Raw genomic sequence first — 16,779 nt, forward strand, 5'->3', positions numbered from 1 at the left:
CTACGCTTACGTTGTTTAAGACAATGATAACAATTTTGTCCAAGTTTGTTTTCATTTCTTTCAAATTTTAATGAGCAAAATTTAATAATAATACTAGGAACAACAATCAATAATACTAAAGAATCCAATATTCCACACAAACTAATGGGCTCAGTGTGTTATTACTGAGCATAGATATAATTTACTTTTATAGTTATTCACTCATAAATTCAAGAAATGTTTATTAAATGCCTATTTCCAAGGCCTAAAATGGCCTCCAAACTAGTATGTGTCTGTCTTGCCTTAACAGAGAGTTACACTATAATAGATTATTTTTGGGTATATATAATCTGACCAGGCTAACAAGGACATTGTTGTTCTATTACATGAAGATCAAAAACTCTTTTTTCAGCTTCATTACGGTATGAGAACAACAATGCCTAAAATTATATTAAATTGGCTCATTTCATTCTTTGATAATAGATTTGGTTCACTATTTCTCTCAAAGTTGAGCGTACACTTAAAGGAACAAAACATGCTTCTTCAAATCTTTCTTTGTAGAATATAAATTATAGCTCCATTCAGAAAATACAATACTGTGTGGGCATTTTATTTAGCAACGAGAAAAGAAAGGAGATAAGCTAAACAATAGTACCAGAACAACTAAAAAGGAAAATGAGCTGAAGTTTTATTTTTTTTTCTAAGTCAACATGGTTACTTACCCGCAAAAAGATAATTAGAAAATATCAAAATGAACCATCCAAAATATATACTGCATAAAATTTTAAATGACAAGATGTCATGTGCTGAAATTGAGAAATAAGAACTTAAATATTCTCAGATATTAAGAAACAAAGGAAAACAAAAACAAACGCCATAAACAGAGCAACTTTTATAAAGAGCTATTAGCATTATCTATTCTTCCAATAAGAAGAGTATTTCAATTTGTACCCAGTATTAGCATTTAATTTCTTTATAAAAAAGGTAGGATATTTCTTATTAGTGGGTTATACCCATACAGGAATTCTTTGTTGAAGCTACTTTCATAAAATATCCCAATTGGTTTGTCATTAAAATTGTAAAATATGTCATTGAGTACATACTATCAAACATGGTTTGCTTTCTAATATAGTCTTGAGATTAACCTCTCTCTTTTACTATATTTAGAGAGCTCCAAAATTCTAATTTTGGAGATAGTGATTAATTTCCATCACAAACCTCTTTCTAACTATACTTGGACACAAAGTTCCAACATATGTTTAAAAACCCAAGTCTGACATATAATTCATCATTGCAGAAAACTCTTTGTAAAGTAAATGAAAGAGTACTTTAGCAGACTATGACAATACAGTTGGTAGGTTTGGAGCTTACAGTGCAAATAGATGGTTTCTGAGGCATCAGGCTTCAATGAGCTTTGCAAACTGCTTAGACTTCTGTATATTATGAACACGTCTATACTTTGTAGGTAATATAGCTTAATCTCTCAGTATAAAAATTTATTTACTCCTTACTGTTTTTTAAAAATAGAAGGAGAATGTTCCTCTGGTAATTCTGTTGTATACACCAGAAAGCTATAAAGATCCAATACGAAGAGGCCCGTATTGTTAGAGTATGTACATCAGTTGTGTCTGACTGTTTTGCGAACCCATGGACTGTAGCCCGCCAGGCTCCTCTGTCCATGGAATTCTCCAGGCAAGAATACTGGGTTGCCATGCCCTCCTCCAGAGGATCGTCCTGACCCAGGGATGGAGCCAAGGTCGCCTGCAGTGCAGGTGAATTCTTTACCATCTGAGTCACCAGGGAAGCCCACTAAGAACCCTGCTGCTGCTGCTGCTGCTAAGTCACTTCAGTCGTGTCCGACTCTGTGTGACCCCACAGACGGCAGCCCACTAGGCTCCCCCGTCCCTGAGATTCTCCAGGCAAGAACACTGAAGTGGGTTGCCATTGCCTTCTCCTACTAAGAACCCCAGGTGCATTCAAATCCTTGATAACTACATAGCTTTTACATAAGCTCAAACCACAATATAGAAAATGATCCAAAAAATTAGGAAGGATCAACCAAACCTTTGGATGACAAACATATCTTATTTGGGAATGTTAGACACATTATGCACGAATTTAATCATCACAGAGGCACATACTCGTTCCTATTTCACATGTAGCAGATGAAACACAGCCAGCACGTCCGAAAACAATGCTTTATCAGTATAAAGAGGACAAAACCCTCATCATACCATTCAACTATTTACAGTGTTGACATAAATCATATTCTCATAGCCCCTACCAATCACTTCTCCTGTGATAATGTGGCCGGTATACCATCCATAATTCCAGCTTCAAGCTGCACATACACACACATAAGATCAGCTGCTGCTGCTGCTGCTAAGTCCCTTTAGTCATGTCTGACTCTGCGTGACCCCATAGATGGCAGCCCACCAGGCTCCCTGGTCCCCGGGATTCTCCAGGCAAGAATACTGGAGTGGGTTGCCATTTCCGTCTCCAATGCATGAAAGTGAAAAGTGAAAGTGAAGTCGCTCAGTCGTGTCCAACTCTCAGCGACCCCACAGACTGTAGCCCACCAGGCTCCTCTGTCCATGGGATTTTCCAGGCAAGAGTACTGGAGTGGGGTGCCATTGCCTTCTCCAATAAGACCAGCAATACTATATAAATCAGTTTCCCAAACAGTGTATGCGTACTCCTCCTTTTAGGAAAGAGAAAAGACCTGGAAGGTTTGATCCTGAAACTGTTATTAGAAATTCATTTCTTGGATTTTAGAAAGTGCCGGAAATGCATTGACCAAGAGATACGAATTCATAAACACATAACTGTAGGGAAGCCATGGGAGAGTAGCCAAGAGAAAGAAAGAAAGCTGGAGAAAACTGAGAAGTACTGAGAGCAGTTAGAAATGAAAGGATTGGAGAAATCCTACCAGATTTGAGAAAGAGAGATATGGATGGCTATGTTACCAGGAAACAGCATCTAAGAGGCAAAGACACTGAGAAAAAAACAGAAATTACTAAGAAAAGTTTTATGCACAATTAGGAAAAGAAAATTTTGTTAAAAAAAAAAAAGAACAATGAAAGGATTTCATACTAAAATTTTGCCCTTGGTCTGTAACTACTCAATTCTAGATACAACACTGATGGGCAACTCTTGCAGCAACATCCGCTAAGTGCTGCTGCTGTTTTGCTGCTTGTTTGTTTTAAATAAAAGCCCATTAAGATCTGTGTTTGGGGGAAACATCTAGCTAAGTTTTTGCTGCTGATGATCCTGGTGTGGAAAACATGATCAAACACATAAACTACATTTAATATTATCAACAGAAACAGAATTCCTTCTAAAGACATGAAGATAAAAGGGCACCCTGCATTTTATGACAAAGAGAATGAGAATTACTTTCATTTCCCAAAAAATGATATAATATTTTGGAAGGGGGGTCCACAATCATTTTTTCGCCTCTCATACTTTTAGAAATAAATGCATAAATACACACAAAAGTCTGGTAAATGTAACCATCTACTTCATAAAAAGGTGTGAAAACTGAAAGATAACATACATAGGATTATACTGCTGCGTCATATTGTTTCTTCAAGAGTGCGAAAGCCAGTTTGATTCAAAATAATTCACTCAATAAACTACAATGCACAATATTCCGTGAACATATTCCTTTCAGTGAGATGAGGCTTACACTCATCTGTGAGCTGTTCTAATCAGATCACCCTTTTCCTAAATAAATGTTTTAAACTCTAACTTCAGCTTTAGGTATTTTGTTGAGTGAATGTAAAAATGCATCTAAAACTTCCTATATGTGAGTACTCACAGTAGCTGCTGTGTTTTCTAAAGTCCTCCATTAGCATCAGATGAATCTTATTACAGTCCTTAAGTGAGTTCTTTTTAAAGCTGACCTTGTATTGATATTTTGATTACCTGGTAATTTTAAAAAGAAAGAAAAAAAAAAAAACCTGGACAACACCTCATCTTTGGAAAGCCCTCCAGAGACTCCTATGTGTGGTCATGGTTGAGGAACACTTGGGTAATAATATTCTGGTATATGTCCTCCAAGATTTACAAGCTAACTCCATCTTTAATGGCACCAGGGATTTATATCTAGAGAAGTGGTATCTGTACACATACACACGTGCACACACACAGTAATTTAGTGACTCAGTCATGTCCAACTCTTTGCCACACTATGGTCTGTAGCCTTCCAGACTTCTCTGTCCATGGGATTTCCCAGGTAAAAATACCAGAGTGCATTACCATTTCCTTCTCTAGGGGATCTTTCCAACCCAGGGATCAAACTGAGGTCTCCTGCTTTGGAGGTGGATTCTTTACCAACTGAGCCACCAGGGAAGACCCACACAGGCACATAAACGAAAAAGATGTGTCAAACTATCTATCTGTCCATCCACCACTCCATTCATCTATTCATCCAGCCCACCAGTCAGCTAGCAAGAATTTAAATATTATGTTTAAGTTTACCTTTATAACTTTTTGAGAAATCACTTCATGGGAGTGTTCAGAAAAGACTGTAGAGTGACTTTCCTATACATACAGTTCATGACTTCATGGTTATAGAGCTACGTGGTCATCATAGAAAGAAAATTTGATTTGGACATAAAAGACTTGAATTCATGACCTGCCCTGTTAATTATTAGCTATACAATCTTGGTATCATCATTAAAAATTCTCCAGGCCTGAGTTTATCCAAGAGTAATATTAAATCCAAACTCATAAAATCGTTGTAAAGACTGAATGAAAGGCATTAAGTGCTTTTAAGTAATACTAAGACTATGGGACAGAAACAAATGTGCCTCCTTTTTTAGAACTAAAAATTCCAAACAGAACCTAAATCTATTATTGTAGCTCTCAGAGTGACTTGATTTAAAGAACTCAGCATAAGAGATATTCTGATGCAGGGTTGCATAATACAGCCACTGCAGGGGTCCTCTGTTTGATAAACCATGTCGAGATATTGTAAGCATTTTTAGGTTCCACGTAAGATTTTAAATACACATTCTATCTTAACATATCAGTTCAGTTCAGTTCAGTCGCTCAGTCGTATCCGACTCTTTGCGACCCTATGAATTGCAGCATGCCAGGCCACCCTGTCCATCACCAACTCCTGGAGTTCACTCAGACTCACGTCTATCAAGTCAGTGATGCCATCCAGCCATCTCATTCTCTGTCGTCCCCTTCTCCTCCTGCCCCCAATCCCTCCCAGCATCAGTCTTTTCCAATGAGTCAACTCTTTGCATGAGGTGGCCAAAGTACTGGAGTTTCAGCTCTAGCATCATTCCTTCCAAAGAAATCCCAGGGCTGATCTCCTTCAGAATGGACTGGTTGGATCTCCTTGCAGTCCAAGGGACTCTTCAAGAGTCTTCTCCAACACCACAGTTCAAAAGCATCAATTCTTTGGCACTCAACCTTCTTCACAGTCCAACTCTCACATCCATATATGACCACTGGAAAAACCATAGCCTTGACTAGATGGACCTTTGTTGGCAAAGTAATGTCTCTGCTTTTGAATATGCTATCTAGGTTGGTCATAACTTTCCTTCCAAGGAGTAAGCATCTTTTAATTTCATGGCTGCAGTCACCATCTGCAGTGATTTTGGAGCCCCCTAAAAATAAAGTCTGACACTGTTTCCACTGTTTCCCATCTATTTCCCATGAAGTGATGGGACCGGATGCCATGATCTTAGTTTTCTGAATGTTGAGCTTTAAGCCAACTTTTTCACTCTCCACTTTCACTTTCATCAAGAGGCTTTGTAGTTCCTCTTCACCTTCTGCCATAAGGGTGGTGTCATCTGCATATCTGAGGTTATTGATATTTCTCCCAGCAATCTTGATTCCAGCTTGTGTTTCTTCCAGTCCAACGTTTCTCATGATGTACTCTGCATAGAAGTTAAATAAGCAGGGTGACAATATACAGCCTTGATGTACTCCTTTTCCTATTTGGAACCAGTCTGGCGTTCCATGCCTAGTCCTAACTGTTGCTTCCTCACCTGCATACAAATTTCTCAAGAGGCAGGTCAGGTGGTCTGGTATTCCCATCTCTTTCAGAATTTTCCACAGTTTCTTGTGATCCACACAGTCAAAGGCTTTGGCATAGTCAATAATGCAGAAACAGATGTTTTTCTGGAACTCTCTTGCTTTTTCCATGATCCAGCGGATGTTGGCAATTTGATCTGTGGTTCCTCTGCCTTTTCTAAAACCAGCTTGAACATCAGGAAGTTCATGGTTCACATATTGCTGAAGCCTGGCTTGGAGAATTTTGAGCATTACTTTACTAGCATGTGCTGCTACTGCTGCTAAGTTGCTTCAGTCGTGTCTGACTCTGTGCGACCCCACAGATGGCAGCCCACCAGGCTCCCCCGTCCATGGGATTCTCCAGGCAAGAATACTGAAGTGGGTCGCCATTTCCTTCTCCAATGCGTGAAAGTGAAAAGTGAAAGTGAAGTTGCTCACTTGTGTCCGACTCTTAGAGACTCCATGGACTACAGCCTACCAGGCTCCTCCATCCACGAGATTTTCCAGGCAAGAGTACTGTAGTGGGGTACCATTGCCTTGTGAGATGAGTGCAACTGTGTGGTAGTTTGAGCATTCTTTGGCATTGTCTTTCTTTGGGATCGGAATGAAAACTGACCTTTTCCAGTTCTGTGGCCACTGCTGAGTTTTCCAAATTTGCTGGCATATTGAGTGCAGCACTTTCACAGCATCATCCATCTTTCAGGATTTGAAATAGCTCAACTGGAATTCCATCACCTACACTAGCTTTGTTCGTAGTGATGCTTTCTAAGGCCCACTTGACTTCACATTCCAGGATGTCTGGCTCTAGGTCAGTGATCACACCATCGTGATTATCTGGGACGTGAAGATCTTTTTGTACAGTTCTTCTGTGTATTCTTGCCACCTCTTCTTAATATCTTCTGCTTCTGTTAGGTCCATACCATTTCTGTCCTTTATCGAGCCCATCTTTGCATGAAATGTTCCCTTGGTATCTCTAATTTTCTTGAAGAGATCTCTAGTCTTTCCCATTCTGTTGTTTTCCTCTATTTCTTTACATTGATTGCTGAGGAAGGCTTTCTTGGATAGTCATTGGACACTGTTTAATTTTTTTTCTCTCTTTTTTTTTTTTAGCTTCATTAGATTGGCTCGTAGGATGATCATGTTAACAGTTGATGAATTCATTTTAATTGACTGGCTTTATCTCTTAGTTTCACAATATAAATATCATCTATCAATCCATAAATCAGTTTGAATCCATTATGACAGTAATACATAAATACATTAAAATAACTGTTTAGGGATGTCAGCCATTGTTCAACAGTCTCATCATGAGATGAAACTGCTGAGCTTCATCTGTTTCTTGTGTCGCAGTAGACAGTCAGTTTATGTAAGGTTCACTGTCTGACTTAGCGAGTAGTTGAATATGCACTTTTCACGGGAGGTGCTTTTGCTGTATAGATCAGGAAACTCAAACAGGGGCTCTGCATCAACCTAGAGAGGTGGGATGGGGAGGAAGATGGGAGGGAGTTTCAAAAGGGTGGGGATATATATATATGTATACCTATGGCTGATTCATGTTGAGGCTTGACAGAAAACAGCTGTAAAAATTCTGTAAAGCAATTATCCTTCAATAAAAAATAAATTAATTTAGAAAAAAGCTTCCTGTGCATTTCACATAAAAAGGGAATAAACGAAATCTATGACTTCATATACCATTTCATTGAGTTTTTAAGTTATATTGCATTATTTTCAATGCAAATACACTTCAATTAAAGTGAATTCCTCTTTTTATATGAAATGCACAATAGGTACACATTTTAGTTTTCCTCATTAGTATATGAAATTTTAAAAATATGAGCACCATGCTTAAAGCAAGCAACCTGCTCAACTCTGGCCATCAATGCCCTCAGTGTGAAAGGCACCAAACATCAATTTGTGAAAAAGCATCAACTTCACTTTCCTCTCTACTGTGTTATTTTACTAAAAAGGAAAGCCTGTCTTTCAAGATTTGTCTTGCAAACGCCCTGCCCTGACAATCATCATTCACACTGCTTTCAAGCCCAGTGATTTTTCTTCTTTACTCTCTCTGCATGTTCAAGGGCAAACTCTTACACACAACTGCTATAAAAGTGTGATTTTAGAAAACTGACCAAGAAAAACTAAAATCAGAGTATATACTCAAAAAAGGAAAGACAAATTATATTTTTTCAAAAAGTATAGATGAGAATAAAAGGAAACAAGTATAGAAATCTTTTACATTTACAATCTGGAAGTTGGTTTCCAAAGTATTGAATGAGTTAAAGGGGAAGATATTTCAATGAATATTTAATTCAACTACTTTATCTCAATCTCTCAAGTGTCAATTTAAGAAATGATTGATTCCCTAAGAAAATTCAGAACATATGCATAACATAATGGACTCTCTGTGATTTTACATTTATGTTTTTATGCTTTCATATTCAAATTGTAAACATGCTGGCCTTTTTAAAGGATTCAATACACACATTTAAATTTACTCTAAATTTTCCTTATTTCCTAGTTACTACATTTTTCCATGAGTTATTTATTTCCCAGAACTTTCCTGAATCTTATCATTTACCCAAAGCAATCAGAATTTATGTTAACAGTTGACTGCACATCTGAAATTCTAGTTTAGGACTTATGTGTTGTAAAGCTGGGATCAAACCTGAGGTGAGGAGGCTTCTCCTAAAGGGTGGTAGAAGACAGAAGCAATTCTATTCTATCTGTGCATTTTTAAAAAAATTAATAGCAGATGTTCCTAAGCAATGAAAAGACTGACAAACATGTTTGGACATGAACATAATGCGCAACATGTAAATTAATAGTATTTTGTACTACCACATAATCAGTGAACACTCAACCACATTTGCTGGATGAGAATATTTATGCTCAAAATATTAAACCACTTAAATCCCATTTAACTGGTCAAATGAGGTAAAGAAATAGTGCCACTATAAGAAGTGTCAAAAAAGGAAGTATAAGAAGTTAGTTTTGCTCCTATTTTCCTGCAATTTGTTAAACTGAACTTCAGAAAACCATACAAATACATGTTAAAATAAATTATGAGTCCAACTCTATGACATTTTGGAAAAGGCAAACTACAGAGACAGTAAAAAGATCAGTGGTTGCCAGGGGCTTGGGGGACAGGATGCAAGGGATGAAAAAGAACCACAGGGAATTTTTAGGGCAATGAAACTCTTCTGTATGTTACTGCCATGGTGGTTACATGTCACCACACATTTATCAAAACCCACAGAAGTGTACAACACAAAGAATTAACCCATGAAGTCGCTCAGTTGTGTCCGACTTGTAGCGACCCCATGGACTGCAGCCTACCAGGCTCCTCCATCCATGGGATTTTCTAGGCAAGAGTACTGGAGTGGCTTGCCATTGCCTTCTCTGATGTAAAGCATGGACTATACTTAATAATGAATCAATATAGGTTCATTAAATCATTACATCCAACAAATATATTACACTAATGCAAGACTCTATGTAGGGGAAACTGTTAAAGAGTGGGGTGAGTATATGGAATTCTCAAGTACATTCTGCCAAATTATTCTGAAAGTAACTAATCTCTACTAAAAAAGTAAAGCCCACTACTTCTTTAAAATTAATTTGAATTCAATATAAGATTCAATTTTATCTATTATTTTATTTATAATTCTTTGTAAAATTAATAAACCAAAATTATTATACTATTTGCAATGTTTTAAAAAAGGGTTAACTGTTATAGGCTTATCTTTACTATATCACGGTTACTTTTTTTGTTCTTTTGTTTTTAAAAGAGCATTATTATTCAGTGACTGATTTAATATATTGAAGTTTTACCATACAAGACAAGAAAGCATACCTTATAGACTTTTAGGAATAAAACGTTCATTTGAATCTTCACTCTAAACCACAGACTTATTCAAGTGCCTGAGGCAAATGTTCTGTGCTAGTTACATATTTTAAAATATGCAAAATGTTTACCATTCTCAAACAGATTAATCTTGTCTGCTACCAGATGGACCTTGCTTTTGATTTCACAAAACATTCGCCACAAGAGTTATTTTTGTAAGGCTATTTCATAGTACTGGAAAACATCAAATTTCAGACTAGAAAATGACCTGAGAGAGGCAGATACACCTAATGCTACAACTGGAAACCACAACACATTACAAATCCATACAGCAATAACACACTTTTTATGTAAAGGGTGGTATATTTGCAAAAATGTAGGCTTTATTTTTTGGATATTTAAAGCAAGGAAGCAGTCAAGAGAAGCCTGACATGCTTCCCTGCTCATAGAAAATGCCTTTAAAGAGAGACCCACAAACAAGCCAAACAAGACTAACGGCAAAGCTGAGAGAAATCCATTTTTTCCCACCCAACCCTGAGGTCAGAGGCAGCAACACCAGGCAAGTGGCAGAAGCAATAGTGTTTAAATGCTCCCCTACAAATCAGCAGAAGGCCCTTGTGCGGACGAACTTTTCTAGCTTCGTATTTTGGCTTCCTGGTAAATGGAATATAGATACACGCAGGTCTTTCTAAGACTATAACGGGGTGAGACTGTCCAGAGGTTTTCTGAAGTGGTCCCTCATTAAGCTGTGACTGCCACGAGGCACACAGAAGCGTACATAATTAATAGGTTTATGTGGAGAATTAACTATACACATCAAGCCCCTGTTGATTTCATCCATCAAATGAGCATCTGAGCAAAAGGGGAGAAGGGGCAGACTAGCGCTTCAGGGAAGACAAAGGCAGAACAGGAAGACAGAATGGAGAAAGACCGATCTGACTGAAAAAGAAAACTTGCCAGCAGACGAGACTCCTGCTAACCAGTGTGATTGACAGCGACTGGGGAAATCTAAGCTCAGCACTCCTCCTGGCTGGGACAGAGCTTTAAAAAAAAACAAAGATTTTTAAAATGATACTAGAAATGCTGACATGGAGGTAGTAAAGGGACATTCTATTCTGTTGCAGGACAGCAGTGTAAGTGTCAGATACACACTTTCAGGAATGCTAGTGAGTGAAGTCTTGAGTCGTTAAATACCTTAAAACAAGTAATAACATTTTCAAGAATTATATAAATGAAGTTATTTACAAAACAGAAACAGGCTCACAGACTTCAAAAAAAATAAAATAAATAAACTTATGGTTACCAAAGGGGAAATGTAGAAGAAAGGATAAATACAGAGCTTGGGATTAACGTACATACAGTATATATATAAATGGATTACCCACAAGGATCTACTGCATAGCACAAGGAACTCTACTCAACACTGCATAATAATCTATATGGGAAAAGAATCCGAGAAGGAATGAAGATGCTTATAACTGAACCACTATGCTGTACCCCTGAAACTAACACAAGAGTGTAAATCAACCATGCTGAGGTGCGCCCAACTCTTTGCAACCCCATGGACTGTAGTCTACCAGCCTCCCTCTGTCCCTGGGATTCTCCACGCAAGAATACTGGAGTCGGTTGCCAGTTCCTTCTCCAGGGGATCTTCTCATCCCAGGAAACAAACCCAAATCTCCTGTGTTGGCAGGTGGAATCTTTATCACAGAGCCACCAGGGAAGCCCATATGATACCTATATGAAAGTAAAAGTCATTCAGTCGTGTCCAACTCTTTGTGACCCCACGGACTATACAGTCCATGGAATTTTCTAGGCCAGAATGGGTAGGGTAGCCTTTCCCTTCTCCAGGGGATCTTCCCAACTCAGGGATCAAATCCAGGTCTCCTGCATTGCAGGTGGGTTCTTTCCCAGCTGAGCCACCAGGGAAGCCCAAGAATACTGGAGTGGGTAGCCTATCCCTTCTCCAGCGTATCTTCCCGACCAAGGAATCAAACTGGGGTCTCCTGTATTGCAGGCAGATTCTTTACCAACTGAGCTATCAGGGAAGTCCTGATAGCTACCTATATAACCTGCAATAAAACTAAGAAAAGAATTAAATATAAACTGGTATCTATTAATAAAAGTCTGTATTTGCAGTAACCCAAGTGGGTTAAAACTATGAATTTTTCTGGAAATCTCAAGCTGCAGCATCATAGTTTATCTGGAAAACATTTTCAAACTTGAGAAACTAATGTCAACAATTACATATCAATGTTTGGATACTACAAAGTTTCATATGTTTTTGATGAAAAGCTTTCACTCAATCAGTATTTAGTGACTACCACTATAAAATTGGACTTCCCTGGTGGCTCAGAGGGTAAAGCGTCTGTCTACGGTGTGGGAGACCTGGGTTCGATCCCTGGGTTGGGAAGATCCCTTGGAGAAGGAAATGGCAATCCACTCCAGTACTATTGCCTGGAAAATCCCATGGACAGAGGAGCCTGGTAGGCTACAGTCCATGGGGTCGCAAAGAGTCAGACACGACTGAGCGACTTCACGTTCACTATATAATCAGTACAGCACTGTCAAAAATCTGAGGATACTACAAAAGGATTTTCTTCTTTGCCACTATAGAAGCAACCCTAACCCTAATTAGGGTAACCCTGTTATCCAACCCAGAGATTTAACGAGAGTCTTATCACTTTTTTGTGAACTACATTCAGAAAATATGAAATGTATAAGCAATGGGGGAATGTTTCAGCCTTGAGCTATAAAGAATGGAAAGTATTAAAAAGGAATTGGAGAAAACAAAATTGTGCTCTTTAAATTGTCAAGTAAACATTCAAATAAGTATTATAGAGATCTTGAGATCATAAAATAGTTAATTCAATACTAATTAATTGTAAAAGCAATATTAATGATTGCTTTTTTAAATGCAGGAAAAATAAATATACTTAAAATTTCCTACATGCTACCTGGTAAAATTTTCTCCAGTTTTATAAAAAAACACATCCTCCCAGAAGTTGAAAGAACAATGCAATGGGGATCTGTGATCTAAACCTAAGAGTGACTCCTAAGACTGAATTTACCTCCCATGCTGTCCTTGGGAGCCTTGAGAAGGGAAACTCAGTGAGGATTTATGTCTTTGAGAAATTTTTTCCTGCAGTTCATGTGAAATTAATATTTGGCAAATATAAAAATTATAAAAATGAGCACTGCCTAGAGAGCTGTATGGTAGGCACCAGCTCACTTTCCCAATATATCCAACACACAACAAATTTAACGGCACGAGGCAGTTATTATAATGTCTATTTCATGTTTATTTCCTATTTGTTTCCATATCAAGTTTTGGGCTTCCATGGCGGCTCAGACAGTAAAGAATCTGCCTACAATGCAGGAGGCAGGGGTTCGATTCCTGAGTCAGGAAGATCCCCTGGAGAAGGAATGGCAATCCCCTCTGGTATTCTTGATAACCACAACTGGAAAAATCATGTGTAACTTAGGAACAGCATCCTGTATTTGGTGCTCTGGCCACACTGTATGTGATGTAAGTTTGAAAGAAAGGAGGAAAGATGGGGGGATAAAAAACAAAAGTCTAATTAGATTTGTAAGCAAGACATTAGAAATACAAGTGAAAAAAGTCAGCTCACCATCTATGTAACTTCTTTTGTTCCTTTTCTTGTAAACCAAACACTCAGAAATGAAAAAGAAAAAAAAAAAAAGCTTTATGTTTGACCAAAGATGTATGTTCCCCAATAAAAGCAGTTGAAATTCAGTAAAGGGAAAACTAAGTGAGAGGGAATGTGGTTTTGTAAAAAGAGTACTTACCTGAGTTCTAGTTAAAGTTCTATTTTATGTAGCCAGTTTACTCTCTTCCTTTATTTCTAATCAAAAATGACTCTGATTATGCCTTTGCTCAGTCACTTTTCTGTAACCACCTTGACCTTTACCAGATTCCACCTGCCGTGATGAGACACCACTCTTCTGTGCTTCCAAAGCACTCTGAGGTTTCTGTCTTTCCTCTAACCAGGCACTGAGTCCATTCAAAACACCACTTTTATATATTTCTTTCATCACCCAGCATGCATCAGCGTCCCTGGTACAAGTCCCATTTGCTCTCTAAAGCCCTCACTAACTCTATCACTGAATAAATCTATAAAATTACCCCAACTTAGAAACTTGACAAACAGTAAATATACTTATTAACTTAATTACAACATATAAAAATTAGTGTTTCAAGTTTTCATCTGTCCATTCCTTCATTTAAAAAACTAACTGATTGCCATTTTATTAATTTCTCTCACTACCGAACAATTTCACCAATGTATCTGACATTCTTTCTTACAACTAAGGAAGTAGTTCACTGTAGGGTGGTTTTTCCCACAGGATACAGAGCACTGAGTGTCTGAAGACATTTTTGATTATCACAACTGAGGGGCAAGGGTCACAGGCCAGTCTCTGCAACAAAGACTCAAGTTCAATATGGCTGAGGTTGAGAAATGACATATTAAGCTACCTTCGCTCTCCTTCCATCATTTTCCCTCTACTGTCCTATTTTTCATATTAAAAAAAATTTTTGATTCCTTTGTTTTCCTCAACTTTATCCATATGCATTAATCACGTAAATCCATCTATACAGTTAAAATATTAGTATGTTCATCTCGTGGGCAAGTGGGTATGGTTTCTATTTTTTTTTCTTTTTGTATTAATTTAATTAATTTATTTTACTTTATAATATTGTATTGGTTTTGCCATACATTGACTTGAATCCGCCATGAGTGTACATGTGTTCCCCATCCTGAACCCCCCTCCCACCTCCTTCCCTATCCCCTCCCTCTGGGTCATCCCAGTGCACCAGCCCTGAGCACCCTGTATCATACATCAAGCCTGGACTGGAGATTCGTTTCACATATGATATTTTACATGTTTCAATGCCATTCTCCCATATCATCCGCCCTCCCTCTCCCACAGAGTCCAAAAGACTGTTCAAAGAGAACAAAGAGACACAGATGTATAGAACCGTCTTTTGGTTTCTATATTAATAAGAATGTCAGCATGTATACACTCCTCTGACTTTTACCATACAGCACATTTAAAAATTAAAGGAGGGGGTGTGTGTGTGTGTGTGTATGCGTGCATGTGCGCACTGTGTGTGTAGTGTATATAGTGAGCATATGCACAAAAATTAACTTGAGGAGTTTATGATCTATATATGTGGACGTGTGTATATGTATGTGTGTTTATAGGCCTTGATTTGACATGCATTTATTGTTTACCTCTCGTGCTTAGGTGTATAAATAGAAGAATACAGATATATTTGCTTTTTGTAAAAGTCAAGTGGAGCTGGGGTTGACTCAAAGAGCCTAAGTAATATGTACAGTTGATGATCTGAGCTGCATTAAGCATGTGTCTTTCTAGGGGGGCTTCTGGTATCACCCAAACGATGGCTAGGAAGCCCTAGTAGCTCAGCAATAAAGAATCCACTTGCCAATGCAAGAGATTCAGGTTCGATCCCTGGGGCAGGAAGATCCTCTGGAGAAGAAAATGGCAACCCACTCCAGTACTCTTGCCTAAGAAATCCCATGGACAGAGGAGCTTAGCAGGGGTCATGGGGTCTCCATGGGGTCGAACAAGAGTCAGACTTGACTTAGTGACTAAACAACAACAACAGAATGATGGCTACTGCCAGCTCTGTCTAGACTTCAAACTTGAATCACTTGCACCATGTATAAAGGGCGGGGTCACAAAGAGTCAGACATGACTTAGTGACTGAATGATAACAATACTTACAGACATGTGAATATTCATTGTGACATACACATTTAATCCTCACATCCCAATACAGGGAACTATTATTAGTTACACATTACAGATATAAAACACTCGAAGAGGTTAAAAAATGTGCCAGTGGCTCTTCAGTGGTAAGTGGCAATGTCAAGACACCGTTCCACGTGGTCTCTGACAACAAACCTCACCTGTAATAAAACACTGATCTCTACAACTGATTCTATACCATATGCCTCCAGGGGACCAGGAAAGACTGAAGTCACTGTAATCACTGCCATAGGACATTCTCCTTTTATTTCATGCAGTTTAAAGATGATTGTGTTTCATAAAGAAGACGGGGACAAAAAGGTTAAGTAAAAGTTTTCATGGACTTCACAAACATCTATTATTAATATAATTATTTTTCCTTCATTAGTTTTCTCATAATGGCTCTAAGAAAACAACAACTGCACATTATTCAATTATGTATTACTGAATAAATAAGTAAAAGAAAAGAATCAGGCACATTAATCACCTTTTCGATTGAAATAATAGAATTTTAATTCCCCTGAGATAAAGTTACTCCGTGTTTTGGCTTTAAATAATGCCTGTGATGAAATCTCAAATTCATTATTAAACAAATAAGCAAACTCATATTTACATAGTTCATTTTCTCCTTACCATCAGTACTTTCAGCTGCAGTAAAATAACCAATGTTCAATTATCTACAGTCTTATAAGGGATCGCTATCTAAGTAATCCCAAATGACAGATAATCCAAAATGCATTTATGTTGGGTTTTAAATTCATTATATGATTCCAGCAGATTTACTGCCATAATTATATTCTTTTTCTCAAGCTCATATTAAAATTCACTTGTATTTCTTGAGCACAAGCCAACTGACAGCAGAAGGGAGGATCCCAGATACATGCTAGATGACAAAAGGAAGTTGATTCACTGGTAGCATTTTCTTCCTGAAGATAATTGACATGAAGACAATCAAGAGTTTTTTGTGAAACTGCGTTTCATATTAAATATCTTATATGATTAATTAAAAAGGATATATTTTAACACCATAGCAGGGGTATAAAGGTCATGGACTATGAACATTAATAAACTTAGGTTCATACCCCAGCTCTGCCCTAGGTATGTGACTACAAGCAAGTTGCTTATCT

The 16,779-nt window shown here is 37.8% G+C and overlaps 1 protein-coding gene across 1 annotated transcript in view; it reads right to left on the minus strand.

Moving 5' to 3' along the window:
• Positions 1 to 16,779, minus strand: part of KLF12 (KLF transcription factor 12) — a gene marked incomplete at its 5' end in the record, with an annotated part of 276,473 nt that overhangs the window by 166,465 nt on the left and 93,229 nt on the right.

Source organism: Bos taurus, chromosome 12 (genome assembly GCF_002263795.3).
Source record: "Bos taurus isolate L1 Dominette 01449 registration number 42190680 breed Hereford chromosome 12, ARS-UCD2.0, whole genome shotgun sequence".
NCBI classification, from domain to species: Eukaryota; Metazoa; Chordata; class Mammalia; order Artiodactyla; family Bovidae; genus Bos; species Bos taurus.